The following is a 16855-nucleotide window of genomic DNA, read 5'->3' on the forward strand; positions in this document are numbered from 1 at the left end:
GGGATGTGTGTGATATTCCTCAGGCACTCCTGGCTGCTCATGAACAAAGGAAAGAACAGAAAACAAATGGTTAAACTGATAGAGTCTCCATCAATTTACAAATATCTTAGTAAATTAAAAAAAAAAAAAGGCAATCTTATCAATAACCTAATCTCCAGGAGCTCCCTACTGTCTTAATGTTAATGCTTTACTAGAGGGGAAAAACAACCTTAGCTTGACAATAGCTAGGCCTCCAGTAATCTGTGAGCCTCCTTTAGTATATGGAAATCCTTTTACGGAACCTCCTCTAGACTGAATCTCTCCCAACTCCATAGTATATAACCAGTCACTCTTCACAACCCCAGTGTAGCTCTCTCTGCCCACGGGTCCTGTCCCCATGCTCTAATAAAATCACCTTTTTTGTACCAAAGATATCTCAAGAATACTTTCTTGGCCCCTCATTGGCTCTGGATCCCCATTACTCCAAAACCCCATCAGTGAGATTGAGCCAGAAGTCAGGTTAAGCATGGGGTTCTGAGCTGGGGGTGGAGCTTGCTTACAATTCTCTCTCAATAAGAATTAGGTGCTTACTGGGGGCGCCTGGGTGGCTTAGTCGGTTGAGTGTCCGACTTTCGCTTAGGTCATGATCTCGTGGTTCGTGGGTTCGAGCCCCGCCTCGGGCTCTGTGCTGACTGCCAGTTCAGAGCCTGGAGCCTGTTTCAGTCTGTGACTCCCTCTCTCTGACCCTCCCCTGCTCACGCTGTCTCTCTCTCTCTCTCCTAGAAATTAAAAAAAAATTTTTTTTTTTTTTAAATAAAAGAATTAGGTGCTTACTGAACCAGATCATCTTACTGGTTTGAGAGCCTACAAACAGCATCTGAGGCCCCAGAGGGCAGGGTGGAGGTGGATGATCTCTGGGTCCAGCAGCCTGCCAACTTCTGCTCTGGGTGGATGAGGGAGGTGAGGCTTTGTGGGACATCACTCCAGAGTCAGCCATCCTGGACCCAACACCACAGGACCTGTTCTGGCCCATCACTGTCGTCACCTGCTTCAGCAAAGGTGAGGTCAAGCACCTGTAAATGTCAGGTAAGGACTTGCGCTGCTATGGAAGTTGGGCCATCCAAGAAGCACAAAGGAAGTTGGGCCATCCAAGAAGCTGATCAGAGGAAGACCATCCCCAATCTCATGGAAGGGGGATTATTTACAAGCCACAGCAGAGAGTAGGACAGAGCAAGTCAAGGCTATCTGCTATGATAAGTTACTACTCAGAGAAAAAAAGGAAAAAGGGCTCCCACATTCTTCAACTCAGAAGCAGTATGCCCTAGGCAGAGGATGAGAGCAATTCTCCTGGTAGAACTTGTCTTAGAAGTTGACACTCAATGGTCTGAAAAGGAAAATGAGATCATCTTACTGGTTTCAGGGCCTACAAACAGCATCTCAGGCCCTGGAGGGCAAGGCAGAGGTGGATGACTTCTGGGTCCAACAGGCATGGTTGGTAAGTTTATGGGAATATTACAGAAGCCTGGGCGTGTGTAAGGCTTGGTAGACAGGGGAAAGCTTTAAGTAGTCAGGTCAGTGCCAGTGTCCCAGGAACAAACCCAGACATGAGAACGCATCCAAACTGTGATCTCATCCCTAACAGGTCCCCATTTTGCAGTTGGAGGGGCCAGAGCTTCTGCAGACTAAAGATGGCCTCTGTTAGGGGCGCTTGGGTGGCTCAGTCGGTTAAGCATCCGACTTCGGCTCAGGTCGTGATCTCACGGTTCGTGGGTTGGAGCCCTGCATCGGGCTCTGTGCTGACAGCTGGCTCGGAGCCTGGAGCCTGCTTCAGATTCTGTGTCTCCCTCTTTTTCTGATCCTCCCCTGCTCATGCTGTCTCTCTCTTTCTCTCTCTCTCTCAGAAAATAAGTAAAATATTTAAAAAATAAATAAATAAATAAAGATGGCCTCTGTTAACCTCTGGTCAAGTCACACCTCTGCTATGTTCTGGGCTCCAGGAACAATGAGCTCCATAATAACCTAGACTTCTGTAAGCCCTGGGGGATCACTAAATCTCCAGGTGGGCTTTGAACTTGGTGTCATCACCAACCAGTGGGTGTGGGCCTGGAAGTCTCAAGCCTCAGTAAGAATGGGAATGTTGACGCCCTGGGAATTAGGGACACAGGAGACAAACACTCTATTTCTACATGTATGTACTACTGGGCCAACGGTCTCAAATGCATTTCTTTTTTGATCTTTGTGCCAGAGTCCTTCTCATGAGAATCAACACTGGGATCACCTAAGGCAAAGGAGCCTTTCTTGGGTAGAAAGGCCTAACTCATCCTCTTGCAGTCAATCCTGGCTGGATTGTAAGGATTTTGGCTCATTCTATCTCCAGCATTTAGCCCTGTTTTGGGAACCTACTTGGTACCCAATGACTGTTCAGAGGCGAATGAATTAATTCAACAGATAAAGAAGAAGCTGGCCTAACGGTGATTTGCTTATTTGACAAAGTCACTGAGGTTGTTAGTTTCTCATCTCTTTCCACCAACCGGGAAGAGACCAAAACCCAGATCAGATGTTTTATGCCAGGGCATGTCTTGTCCTTTATATGATGTACACTTAACTTTGGGGTTCTGGTTGTTAGGCACTCCTAATACCCTCTAGTGCTTATCTGGATGGAGCTCACCTTGTGCTGACTGGGGAAGCCCATCCTCACCCAACCCCAACCCTCCGCACTCCCTCACCTGACTCCGCCTCATGACTTAGCCCATTGGTCCCTCCATCCGTCAGCAAGAGTGCATTGAGGACTCACTGTTGACTGTTCTCTACTGACACGTAAGTGCAAACAGATGCTCAGGGCACTGCCTGAGACTGGAATTCAGCCAAGGCTGCTAATGACACATGACCAGAGGTCACGATATTCCTTATTAAGCCACAGCAGTTTCCCTTAAGAGGCATGGCTCTAGAATTTCCGAGCTTCCATACAAATCTCATCATGGCTACTACGAGGTATGGGTCAATATCTCATCTTTCTGACACTCCTCTTTCTTTTGAAAACCATCTGTTTTACCTGAAGGGAAAGAAATCTTTATGAAAGTGGGCTGTTTGGGGGTCCAGAATTTCAACATATGTCACCAAACCCTTTCCTTCTCACTGAATTTTTGGAGGAGCTCCTCACCTTGTGAATTTGTAGCACTCCAAGGCAGTGAACACATACAAACACATGTAAATACTAAGGGCTATAGGCCCCTATTGTATACCAGTTACACGGATGGAAGAAGACGGAGAGCTTTTCATCTAAGCAGCTGCTGTGAGAAGCCCACTGTGGCAGACCCTGAGCCCGTGTTGACTGGCACTGGGCTTTCAGAGGAGGGGGAGAGAAAGGTCTGGGCCTGGGTGAGCATTTGGGTTGGGTGGGATTCAGGAGGGCAGAGTGAGGAGAGGGGGAGGGAGAAAGAGATGGTAGAATGTTCTGCAAGATGAAACTCCTCTCTCAAACCAAAACAAGTGGCCACTTAGGCACAAGAAAAGATGCTCACATCACTTGTCACGGGGAAAAACAAATGCACACCACAGTGAGATACCACTTCATACCCACTGGCGGACCAGACTGAAAAACTCAGGTCACAGTAAGCATTGGTAAGGAGGTAGAGAAAATCCTAAGCCCTCATTCACTTCTCGGGGGGGGGGGGCATGTAAAATGGTTCAGCTGCCTTGGAAAATAGTTAGGCATGTCCTGGAATGATTAATCACAGAGTTACCATATGATCCAGCAAATCTGCTCCTAGGTATAGACCTAAGAGAAACAAAAATGTGTCCACACAAAAATGTGTCCACATAATAGCCAGAAAGTGGAAACAGCCAAATAACCATCAACTAGTCAATAGATAAACAAAATGTGCCAAAATATACAATGGAATATTATTCCATCATAAAAAAGAATGAAGTCCTGATGCATGATACAACGTGGATGAACCACATAACTATTAATGATGCATGACAAGAGCGAGTCACAAAAAGATCACATATTATATGATTCCATTCGCATGAAAGCCCAGGTTAAACCTACAGAAACAGGAAGTAGATTCACAGTTGCTTAGGACTGGGGGTGGGGGTCCAAGGAAGGATGGGAGATAGCGGACATAATAGCTAAAGGGTTTGGGTTTTTTTCTGAGGTGATAAAAATGCTCTAAAACAGATGGTGGTGTGCTAATTGTACACATTTGTGAATACACCCAACCCCCTCTTAATTGTACCCATTAAATGGGTGAATTGTATGTGACTGTATGTCAACAAAGCTATTTAAGAAGAAACAAAGCAAAAATAAAACCAAAGGTCTTCTTTCTGTCATTTTGATGTTTTGTGGGAGCCACACTTTGTGATCTGGGAGGTGTGGCCAAAAGAGAGGCAAAGGCCAGTGGGAAAAGTGTAAACAGGTGTCACACAAGGCTCTGGGCTTCCTCAAGCTGTGGAGTGAGCCTTGATCTTACCCTGGCACAGTCCCTTGACATCAGGGTTTGCAAACAGATGTTCTCCAAGTGCTCCCCACCCCCCCCAAGCTACATATGTGAGTGTCTCCCTGTTCTTGCTCTGACTTTGTGTCCTAAGGGTCACTGTTTATCACCATGAAGATTTCTCCATCTCTCGCTTAGCCTCAAAAAGGTGCAGTCAAGTGGGTCACAAAACTCACTGGCTACTCCAGCTCAAGAGGGCTCAGACTGGATCCCCAAGAAGGACCTGGCTTGGGGTGTCAGCTCCAGTCACTGCCACCTGTCAGGACACGCAATTCCCACTTCCAAGTTGCTGGAAATTCCCAAGCATATGGAACTGCTTCATGAGACAGGACAGAGGATTCTGAAAAGAAAAAAAAAGTTATTCACAGTATTTTTTAAAAAGAAGATGTTGTTAGGGTGCCTGGGAGGCTCATTTGGTTGAGCATCTGACTCCTGATTTTGGCTCAGATCATGATCCCGGGGTCATGGGATCGAGTCTTGAATCAGGCTCTGTGCTACAGAACATGCTTGGGATTCTCTCTCTGCCCCTCTCCCCTGATCGTGCTCTCTTTCTCTCTCTCTCTCTCTCTCTCACACCTGTTCTCTCTCTCTAAGGGGGGAAAAAGACATTGCTTAGCAGTGATTTCAACATATAATCTTTGTCAATTGCGTTGTGTAAGCACTTGGATGTCAAGTGGCTTGCGTTAGGGGAGTATTTGGTTTGCAGGCCCTATAGGAAATTTCTCAGGAATGAATTGTTATTGTGCATTCAGAACCAAGCAGCTGCAGCTGTTGCATATTGCAGGTCAAGGTCAGTAACTCAGCAGTGTCCCCTCTGTGTCAGCTCTTTGAAGCTGGGCCTTGCAAATCCCACAGGGACAGCTTTTCAGAAACCTGCAGGGTGCCCAGACTAATCATGTCTTTGAAATGTTCTCTCATCCCTCAGGGATGTCCTACTTCAGCTTAACTCCACTGGCCAGATAGATGGGGCAGATATGGACACAATATGGAGACGGCCAGAGGCTGTGGAGATGAGAACGAGCCCCCTGCCCACCCCCTGTCCCGAAGCACCTGGGGAAAACCAGGCTGGTGTTTCCATGTTGGCTACATTGTCTCCATTGAGAAAACACCTCCTGTAAAATATTTTTGTCACCTGCTTTGCCTGAGGTCCCACCACCCACACAGACACAGGCTGCTCAGTAGTGTTGGGGGAGGATCCGTCTCTTTATGGACTTGAAGAAAAAGGCATCAAGTTGGGTTGTTAGCAATTCATCCAACAAGTATTTATTGAATGACTAGTTCTTTCCACGCATTCTGTGGGGTGCTAGCAAACCAGAGACAAATAAATGGGAACAATTGGCAAACTGGCGGGGGGTTGGGAGGGGAGCCAACCACTAGCTCAGGGTGGTTGGATCCGTGCTGGGGACAGGGAGGTGCGTCGGGAGATTGAGCGTGGCCTGGGCGTGAAGGTGAAGGGAAGTATGAAGATCGGGCATACGTGTTAGAAAGTTCACTCCGGAAGGAATGGGAGAGCAGATAGGGGAGGTTTTGCTAAACACCAAGTAAGAACTGAGGAGGTCCTGTGTGAAGCAAGGACAAAGAGACAGGACACCCCCCACCACCCTACCCTGAGTCACTAGGGGCAGGGCTACCCATCAGAGATGTGGAAACATGGAAGGTACCCAATTGTGGAGTCCCTGGGAGAGGGCTGCGGGCAGTGTCATGGAGAACAGGGCCTGGGTCCCCCTGAGGATGTCAAGACCTTCCCTCTGATGTCAGAGAAGTTTGTCTCTGATGGTGATGGAAACAAACACACATCTGCGTGTCAGCCTTGAAAATGTTTCTTAGGGATTGAGTGAGGGCCTAGGGCTGGACTATCCCAGGCCCTCCCTTGCCCCCAAGAAGACCTAAGTTGGGATGATGAGGAAGCTCTGAGCAGATTAAGCAATCGGCTTAATGCAACACCTTGCTTAAAACTCCACTGCATCAATGACATATCAGATAAGGGTTAGTATCCAAAAATCTGTGAAGAATTTATCAAACTTAACACCCAAAAAACACATAATCCAGTGCAGAAACGGGCCGAAGACATGAATAGACACTTTTCCAAAGCAGACATCCAGATGGCAAACAGATGCATGAAAAGATGCTCAACGTCACTCATCATCAGGGAGATACAGATCAAACTCACAAGGAGATACTACCTCACACCAGTCAGAATGAATGGCTAAAATTAACAACTCAGGAAACAATAGATGTTGGCCAGGATGAGGAGAAAGGGGAACCCTTCTGCACTGTTGGTAGGAATGTACACTGGTGCAGCCTGTCTGGGAAACAATATGGAGGTTCCTCAAAAAATTAAAAATAGAACACCCCTACAACCCAGCAATTATACTACCAGGTATTTATCCAAAGGATAAAAAGTGCTGATTCAAAGAGGCACATGCATGCCAATGTTATAGCAACGCTATTGACTGTAGTCAAATTATGGAAGGAGCCTAAATGTCCATTGACTGATGAATGGAAAAGAAGATGTGGTATATGTGTATGTGTGTGTGTGTGTATAACATATATATATATATGTTATATATACACACACACATATATATGTAATGGAATATTACTTGGTGATGAAAAAGAATGAAATCTTGCCATTTGCAACAAGGTGGATGGAACTAGACTGTATTATACTAGCCAAAATAAGTCAGTCAGAGAAAGACAAATATATATGATTTCACTCATGTGGAATTTAAGAAAGAAAACAGATGAACATAGGGGAAGAGAAGGAAAAATAAGAAAAACATAGAGGGAGGCAAACTGTAAGAGACAAACTGAGGGTTTCTGGAGGGGAGCTGGGTGGGGGGAGGGCTGAATAGGTGATGGGCATTTAGGAGGGTACTTGTCGGAATGAGCACTGGGTGTTGTATGTAGGTGATGAATCACTGGGGTCTACTCCTGAAACCAATACTACACTCTATGTGAACTAAATTGAATTTAAATAAACTGGGGCTCCTGGGTGACAGTCGGTTAAGCATCCGACTCTTGATCTAGGCTCAGGTCGTGATCTCGCAGTTTGTGATTTCGAGCCTGAAGTCGGGCTTTGCAGAGCCTGCTTGGGATTCTGTCTCTCCCTCTCTCTGCCCCTCCCCTGCTTGTGCTCTCTCTTTCCCTCTCAAAATAAATAAACTTAAAAAAAGTAATTAATTAAAACAAAACAAAATCTCCACTGTATCATGAACCACACAAGAGGCAGAAGGGCTACCGGTGACATAGCAGCCTTGGCATGCGTCTGAAAAAATTTAAAGACACCCACTCTGGCTCTTACAATATCGTTACAAACAGGGACTATGCATGATGGCACCCCTACCTGGAGTTACACGTCATCTCTCCTTGGAGTCATACAAACAGCCTAAGACATTACCTCAGGTCTAAGTTAGCCAATCTGTCCAACTCATGCTTTTGGTGTTTCTGAAAGAACATCTGTGAAGGAAGTCTCTCGGAAGCTTTCAGAATGACCAAGCTGACATTTTGACAGACTATGTTTTTTAAAACATGGGAATAAGTGAAGAGTGAGGGACGGAGCAGCCATTAGACAGCTTTATATATTTAAAAAAATCCATAGAAGTGAATATAAATGATAAGAAATGCAATACAGCTAGAGATCTTTTTTCATCCCTTTTTATGAATCTGTAAGTATGATTACCCTAGTGTTCTTCTCACACAGAGAAAGACTGGGGCCCTTTTCTTCACCACAGCACTTGTTTGAAGCATTGGTGCTTCACTGGTGGAGCAAATTTAGGTAAGAGAAGACTTGAACCGGAGTGTTAATTACCTGTTGGAGAAACAAATCACCCCAAAGTGGCTTCAACAATCACGGTTGTATCCTCTCACACTACCTGACGCTAGCTTCAGCTACCATTTTCTCTACTCGGTGAGGTGGGCTGGGGCTACAGCCTTTGGGCGCTCTACTTTTCTAGAACATTCCATGATGGCTTCTTTGCTTACCTGGCTGATAACTTGGTGGTCCTTCCTGTGGCCTTCCCCGCCCCTCCCCACCATGGAGGCGTCTCATGCCCCAGGGCTTCTCCATGTGGCCTCTCTCCACAGGAAGGAGTTGACTTCCACACAGCAGCTGGTTGCCAAGGCGACACAAGCGGAAGCTGCCAGGCCCCCTTAGGCCCCAGAACGAAGATGGTGTCCCTTTTACCACGTTCTCTTGGTGAAACTGAGTCTTAGGGCCGACCCAGACCAGTGTGGGAGCGCGTGTCGCCAGAACGTTCGAGCTGGCAGATGGGGCTCCTTGGCGGCCATCTTTGTGCACAGGCTGCCACAACCCGCAGTGCTGGAGAGGCTGTGTGGAGTGGTGGTTAGAGCATCAGCTCTGGAGTCAGACAAACAAGGGCCGGAAGTTTGCCTCATCCACCTCCTGCCCGTAGTATGACAATGCTGCGTAAGACATACGAGACTCAGTATCACATGCTGCCTTGACACCGGGTGCCGTTGGAGGCTGTGAGTGTCTCCACGCAGGTTCCCCTCCCCACCTGCTCCTCCCCCAGTCAGACACCCCTCCTCGTCACACACAAGCTCGGTGCCTGCTGAGCTGTGAGTGCATGAGACAAATGGCCTGCGGTTGGTCTCACTGTCCAATGTCACCATCCTCGTAAACCCGGGGGAGGAACGCCCCTCCCTTGTCACTGGGGTGGGGAAGAGGAGGTGATTAAAATAGATGACGGAAGCCAGGGTTGGGATGCTTCCACGAAGGGGCCTCGAGCTAAGGAATGCACGCAGCCTCAGGAAGCAGACACAGGTAAGGGAACAGAGTCACCCCAGAGCCTCTGGAAGGAACACTGACACCTTGAATAATTTTTTTTAATGTTTTTATTTATTTGTGAGAGAGAGAGGCAGCTTGAGCAGGGGAGGGGCAGAGAGAGAGGGAGACACAGAATCCGAAGCAGGCTCCAGGCTCTGAGCTAGCTGTCAGCACAGAGCTCAACACGGGGCTCGAACCCACGAACTGTGAGATCATGACCTGAGCCGAAATCGGACGCTTAACCGACTGAGCCCCCCAGGCACCCTAAACACTGACACCTTGATTTTAGACTTTTGGCTTCCAGTACCGTAAGACAGTAAATCTGCCTTGTCCCAGGGCACTAAGTGTGTGACAGTTTGTTACCAGCTGCAAGGAAACTAGTACATCTTGTCTAGCTTTTCCATAGCATTGCTCTCCTGAAATTATTTGTTTCTATCTTCTCATTCAGTTCCTCTGACTCGGCTCTGAGAGCCTGGGCACCACGGCTGTCCCTTCTTCTCCAGCTCCGCCGACAGCGCCTGGCGTATCTGGATGCCCAATAAATACATTCTGAATGAGCATTAAATGCTATATTGCAAGACTGCCCTGGCCCGAGTATGGTACTATCAATGCTTATACTCTCCTAGTAGCTCAAATAATCATGGGAAGCCTGATTTGGAAAATCATAGCCACTTTACTTTGCACGTTTCACAAAAATGCTTTATACCCAGAGGCTTGAACCCTTTAAACAAAAACAAAAACGAAGAGCACCTGGGTGGCTCAGACAGTTAAGCATCCGACTCATGGTTTCGGCTCGGGTCAGGATCTCACGGTTCATGAGTTCAAGCCTCGTGTCAGCCTCTGTGCTGACAGCGTGGAGCCTGCTTGGGATTTTTCTCTCCCTCTCTCTCTCTGCACCTCCCCCCCCCCCACTTGCTCTCTCTCTCGAAAAATAAAACATAAACAAAAGTAAATAAAAACAAAAATGAAACGTACCACTAATTCACAGCTATATCTTTTCGCAGAATTGCTTAGGAAAGAGCTTACTGAAGTATGTTTGTTAGTGTATTCATTATAAAAGAGGCAAGAGAAGCACCTGTTTGCTTCAGTCAGTTGAGCATCAGGTCATGATCCCAGGGTCATGGGATCGAGCCCTGCATCGGGCTTCATGCTGAGCATGGAGCCTGCTTGAAATTTTCTCTCTCTCCCTCTGTCCCTCTCCTCCTTCACACTCTCTCCCTCTCTCTCTAAAAAAAATAAAATAAAATAAAATAAAAAAGAGGCAAGAAATCAGTGTTTAAATAGTCATGGCCTGGGGTGCCCAGGTGGCTCAGTCAATTAAGTCTCTGATTTCTGCTCAGGTCATGATCTGGTGGCTCATGAGTTTGAGCCCCATGTCGGGCTCTGTGCTGACAGCTCAGAGCGTGGATCCTGCTTCAGAATCTGTGTCTTCTTCTCTCTCTGCCCTTTCCCTGCCTCCTTTCGAAAATAAATAAATATTTTTAAAAAATTAAATAGTCCTGGCCTGTGACATGCAGTATAGGGATATTTTGAGGAGAGCTCAGGTCCATTTGGGGTTGATGGCTCCCAGGAGCACAAAGCCTGCCCCAGAGGGGTGCTGGCCTTCTGGCCATGTGAGCCTGGCCTCAATGAGGAGGTCACGTGCCCCCTCTGAGATGACACCTTACACCCTGCTGCTGCACAGCTAATTATCGACAACACAGAAGTCTAAAACAACACACACTGATCACCTCACAGTCTCTGGGGGTCAGGAGTCCCGGTGTGGGTTGGCTGGGTCCTCGGCCTAGGGTCTCTCCCCAGGTGAGACCACCCTGAATCAAGGTGTTGGGCAGAGCCGGGGTCTTACCTGCACTCAAAGTCCTCTTCCAAACTCATTCAGTTGTTAGCAGAACTCATTTCCTTGCAGTTTTAGGACCAAGGTCCTCTTTTTCTTACTGGCAGCTTCTAGAAGCTGCCCCAGGGCATTGTCACATGGCCTTCCTCTCACAACCTGGCAGTTCACCTCTGGAGAGCCTTGCTGCGGCTTCTTTTCAACTTTAAGGGCTGTCCTGGTTAGGTCAGGCCCACCCAGGAAATCTTCCTTTTGCTTATCCCAGTGGGTGAGTAGGGCGCTGAGTTCTAGATGCAGAATCCCTTTTGCCACATAAAGTAATATAATCGTGGGGGGTGGCATCCCCTCTCGTCCTCAGGGCCTGATCACCCGGAGCAGGGCCGGGAATCTTGGGGGCCATTTTGACCATGCTGCCCACCACAGCCCCACGACCCAAACACAACTTCATTGTCTAACCCTGGGACACACAGCCTCGGCCCAGTTAAGCCCAGGGAACTCTCCGGTCACTGGGGTAAAGGACTGTCTCTTCAGACCAGGGACAGCCAGCTGGGGGGCTCCCTTACATCCCGCAGGACCTGCCCACCTGCCCTCCCTCTGCCTCCCCTTCCAGAGCCCCCCTCAGAACTTCTGGTTCCTCTTCCTGCTCTCTGAATGTGTGCGGCTCAGTTCTGGCGGCAGGGGGCGCTGCTGGCTCGGCTGGCGGGCAGGCCCCGGGGAGGCAGCGCAGCGGCAGCCGCCAGGCCCAGGCTCAGCTTCCTAGCTGCTCAGCCTTCTCTGGGTCATCTGTCACCGGTGATGGGGACCCCGGCTTTGGGAGGGGGCAGGCAGTGCGTATGCCTGAGGCCTCGTTTCTCCCAGCCTGTGCTCTGCCAGTAATTGTCCGTGTGGCCTTGTATAGCTTCCCACCCCACCCAGCCAAAGCCTTGCTCCAGGTGACCAGGATTCTCTGCTGCAACCACACAAGACTGAGCATTAGGGGTGGGAATGGCCCCCCGAACTGGGACCCTTAGGGCCATCTGTCAGTCACTTGCTTCTGCCTCCCTGAAAACCACTGTCCTCGTTCAGAGCATCCCAGGAGTGCTTCCGGGGCAAGAGTCAAATGACTTGCTCCCTGGGGAGGAAACGTTATTTCCAGAAGGTACTCTGAATTTTTTTTAATTTTTTTTTTTTTTTTTTCTGAGAGAGAGAGAGGTAGCATGAGCAGGGGAGGGTCACAGAGAGAGGGAGACACAGAATTCGAAACAGGCTCCAGGCTCTGAGTTGTCAGCACAGACCCCGACATGGGGCTCGAACCCACGAACTGTGAGATCATGACCTGAGCTGAAGTCGGACGCTTAGCCGACTGAGCCACCCAGGCACCCCTCTGAATTTTTTTTTTTTTTTTTTGTAATTCATGATTTCAAAAAATCTGGCTTGGTGGTCTGTCTGCCGCCTAGTGCACTTGGCGTCACCAGGCTGGGGCAATAAGGGCCATCTCACGCCCGTGGTGTGCACTCAGTAGTCTCTAGGGTTCGGGGCCCAAGGTAAAGGCCTGAAATTTGCTATCACTGCCTCTGCCAGCATTTTCCTGGGAACTACACAGAAGTGTTATCTTAGGGAAACTTGAATACAAGGGCATGTGTTTGGCATTTTGGTATAACTAGAAGGGGTCGAGCCAGGGAGAGAGTGTACGTGAGGAGGTCTGAGAGCCAGGTAAGGATTTTAAATTGCATTCTGAATATATATGTATATAAAGTTTATTTATTTATTTATTTAGAGAGAGAGTGTGAGGCAGGGGAGGGGCAGAGAGAGAGGGAGAGAGAATCCCAAGCAGGCTCCATGCTGTCAGTTCAGAGCCCGATGTGGGTCTCGAACTCATGAATCATGAGATGATGACTTGAGCCAAAATCAAGAGTCAGATGCTGGGGGTATCTGGGTGGTGGCTCAGTTGGTTGAGTGCCAACTTCAGCTCAGGTCATGATCTCACTATTCATGAGTTCGAGCCCCGCATTGGACAGGGCCTGGAGCCTGCTTTGGATTCTGTCTCCCTCTCTCTCTGCCTCTCCCCCTCTCATGTCTTCTCTCTATCTCTCAAAAATAAATATACGTTAAAAAACAAAAGCCAGGTGCTTAACTGACTGAGCCATCCAGGTGCCCCTAAATTGCATTCTAAATCAGAGGGTGTATTAGCTTCCTACTGTTGCTCTAACAGATTACCACACACGTGATGGCTTAATACACACTCATTCCCTTTCAGTTCTGGAGGCCAGAGTGAAAAGAGTTTCACGGAACTGACATCAAGGTGTTGGCAAAGCTGTCCTCCCTCCGGATGCTCGGAGGGAGGCTCCTTTTCCTTGCCTGTTTCAGCTTCAGGGGCCATGTTCCTTAGATCCCTGGGCTCAGGGCCCAGCCTTCCTCAAAGCCAGGAACGTAGCATCTCAGTCTTTTCTGTAGTCAACTCTCTCTGCTTCCTTCTTGTAAGGACCCTCATTGGTTGCATTTCACCCCTACCCTGTTAATCTAGGAAAATCTCATTGCAAAGTGGGGAGTGAGAAGGAGGGCAGTCAGGGTGACCCCAGGGTTTCAAAGCTGAGCTGGGTGAATGGTATCAACAGTCCGGGGGACAAGGAACAGTGGAGGAGGGACAGGCCTAAGGGTCCTGCGAAGAAATAAAGACATTAAGGGGAAAAAAAAGGAACTTGGATTTGGGCACATGTTGCCTGAATGAAAAGAAACAAAACCAAACCAACAAGCGCAAGGTAAAATGATGTCTGGCTCCAGAACTCACCTTCTGAGATTGGCAGGCAGCTCAGTCCACCTGTCTACTCTTTCTCTTCCCAAGTGATCAGTTTTCCCGAAAGTAAATGGTCCCTTGACCTTCCTAGGCACTCAGGTTTCTCAGTGCCCAGTATCAGCAAAGGAGCCACAGCAAACCCAGGTTGTGGGGTGAAGGCTGTGAGCACGTTTGCCCTCATCACATTTGTTTCCTCGGTAGGATTCCCCATTAATGTATTTGTGGGGGTGTAATGCGTTCATAGAAACCAGCTATATTGTGCCCTCTGCAGTTTAATTTATGTGATGTCCTCCATTCTTGACTCTTCAACATGAGTGTATTTTTAAAAAAATTTTTTAAGTGTTTATTTGTTTTTGAGAGAGAGACCGAGTGCAAGCAGGAGAGGGGCAGAGAGAGAGGGAGACATAGAATCCAAAACAGGCTCTGGGCTCTCAGCTGTCAGCACACAGCCCGATGCGGGGCTTGAACCCACAAACTGTGAGAGCATGACCTGAGCCGAAGTCAGACGCTTAACCCACTGAGCCACCCCGGTGCCCCTCAGCATAAGTGTATTTTAAGAAACTTCTCCATACTCACTTACTAGTACCTCTGGAGAAATCTGCTTTTTCACGAAAGACTTGCTACAAAGACCAAAAACTGGAACTATTTTTACTGTATAAAAAATGTGAATTTAACTCAATTAAAAGAGGGTATTTGGCAACTGAGCTTGTAATAAAACCAACACAAAGAATGCTAGACTCTAGAAGGCATAAACATGTGTGTGTGATATAGTCATTATTAGTAATGGTTACAGATGATCCTACGTAGCTTTTAAAAATTATTTCTCCAACATTCATGGTGTTTAAATTTATTTTTATCTCTGTAAGCAAAAGATTGATGCACATTTTGTGTGATTTGCAAGAAAAACGTTTTAGAAGCTTCAAAAATAAAACTGACCTAGCAGAAAAGTGAGGTTTTTGTTTGTTTCTTTTCCAGTGGTTCATTTCAGAAGCATCATTGCAAATGTACTTCCTGGCCCTATATGTCCCTGTGGCCCAAGGTCTCTTGAGAGTCTGGGTCAACATTAAAGACACTCTATAAAGTCAATTTCACTTACCACTGATCATATGTATATTAGTGCTGAATTAGCAATGTGTTGGTTCTGAACATATAAAAAATTAGTCCTATACATTAAATTTTAAGAAAATAAATACGACCCAAGTTGGACACACCAAGTTCTTCTAGAAAAGCTCATTAGAATGTTTACACTCCAATTTGGGATACTGCTTTGCCTTGCTGTACAATATTATTTTAAGAACGTTATTAAAGCATTATAGGGGCGCCTGGGGGGCTCAGTGGGGTTGGGCATCTGGCTTTTGGCTTCGGCTCGAGTCATGATCTCACGGTTCATGGGACTGAGCCCCACCCACATCAGGCTCTGCACTGACTATGCAGAGCCTACTTGGGATTTTCTCTCTCCCTTTCTCTTTGCCCCTCCTCTCTTCTCTCTCTCTCACTCAAAATAACTAAATATTTTTTAAAAAGCAATATGGAAAATATTTTTACTAGGATGTGGAGAATGAAGGCTTTCCCCCAACTGTTGTCCACTGAACAGGTTTTGACATTTTTTCCCCCTTTACCCTGATTTTAAAAACTTGTCAACTTTATTGAGGTGTACTTTATATATAACAAAATGCACCCAGTTTAAGTATGCAGTTTGGTGAGTTTTGAGCAAACGCACACTTGTGGCTGTTGTTATTATACGTGTTGCTCGGTCAAGACATGGATCATTTCTGTCTCCTGGAAAGTTCTTTCCTTCCCATCTCAGTCACTCACTTGTTAGCCAACCACCCTGAGAAGAAAAATGTAAAAACAAAGCTTTTCTTTTCTCATTTATTGCCCTGTCCCAACACAACCATGTCTCTTTTTCTCTCTCTTTTATTCTTGTTCTAGCATCCTGGCAATTTGTTGTATTAAAACACTGAGCTGCCTAATGCTCTATTGACTAGGTAGGGGAGAACAGTCCCCATTATTTTCATATTCTTCCTCAATGACCTCTCACTCCTCTGCATCTGAAGTCCCCGTCCATCCATCCAGTCATCTATCCATGCATCCATCCATCCATCCATCCAACTTGTGTTGAATGTCTCTTCTGAAGCACAGACTACCAAAAATCTTGCCTCCACTTGACTTAGGTTCTAACAAGGAAGACAAACAATGTAACGGTTATGCTGACAAGTCAATACATATTACAAAGGGAAAGTATGGCACACAGGGGGAGACTCAGCAGGAGTCGCTGGGAATGAGTCCCAGAGGGGAAGAGACATCAGTGATGCAACCATAGGACAACTATCAGTGAGTCAGTTCATTATTTCAGGAGTATTTATTGGTTGCTGCTGGCCGAGCACAGTGGTAGCTGCTAGTGATTCAGCAGGAGGCGAGTAGGACAGACATGGGCCTGCTTTCATGGGGTGCCCTTCATTATGGAGTTCGCCTGGGCTGGGGCAGTGCGATAATGGTCTAGGCACAGGGAACATGGGGGATGGTGCATAGGAAAGAGACAATACAGTGTGTGAGTTAGAAACACTGAAAATTCCACATGACCAGAGCTTAAATGCCAGCCAGGAGGGAGGCCCTGATGATACTTAAAGACAGAGCTGTGAGCAGTGGCTACAGCAACCCATTGGCTCTCATTCTCTGAGTAGAACGCTCATTGCCTCCCTAATCAGAATCTTGGAAAAGAAATGTTGAACGTAGACTCCACATCTCAGTCACTTTCAAATAATTTCCTTCTGCCTTTCATAAACATAGCCATGATTAAAATGACCTTTCACGCACAGCAGAGAGGCAGTGCTGAAGAAAACGAGGTATGTGAAAATAAAATCCATCTACCTGATCGCCATGTAACTGTAGTGAGTCGCAAGAGTGAGAATTTCAGATGTGAATTAAAGATTGCCAAGAGGGGTGGTATTACTTAAAAGAAAAAAGAAACATAAACAAACATTCCC

Source organism: Hyaena hyaena, unplaced genomic scaffold (genome assembly GCF_003009895.1).
Source record: "Hyaena hyaena isolate Hyena2069 unplaced genomic scaffold, ASM300989v1 scaffold_2, whole genome shotgun sequence".
In the NCBI taxonomy this organism is placed as follows: domain Eukaryota; kingdom Metazoa; phylum Chordata; class Mammalia; order Carnivora; family Hyaenidae; genus Hyaena; species Hyaena hyaena.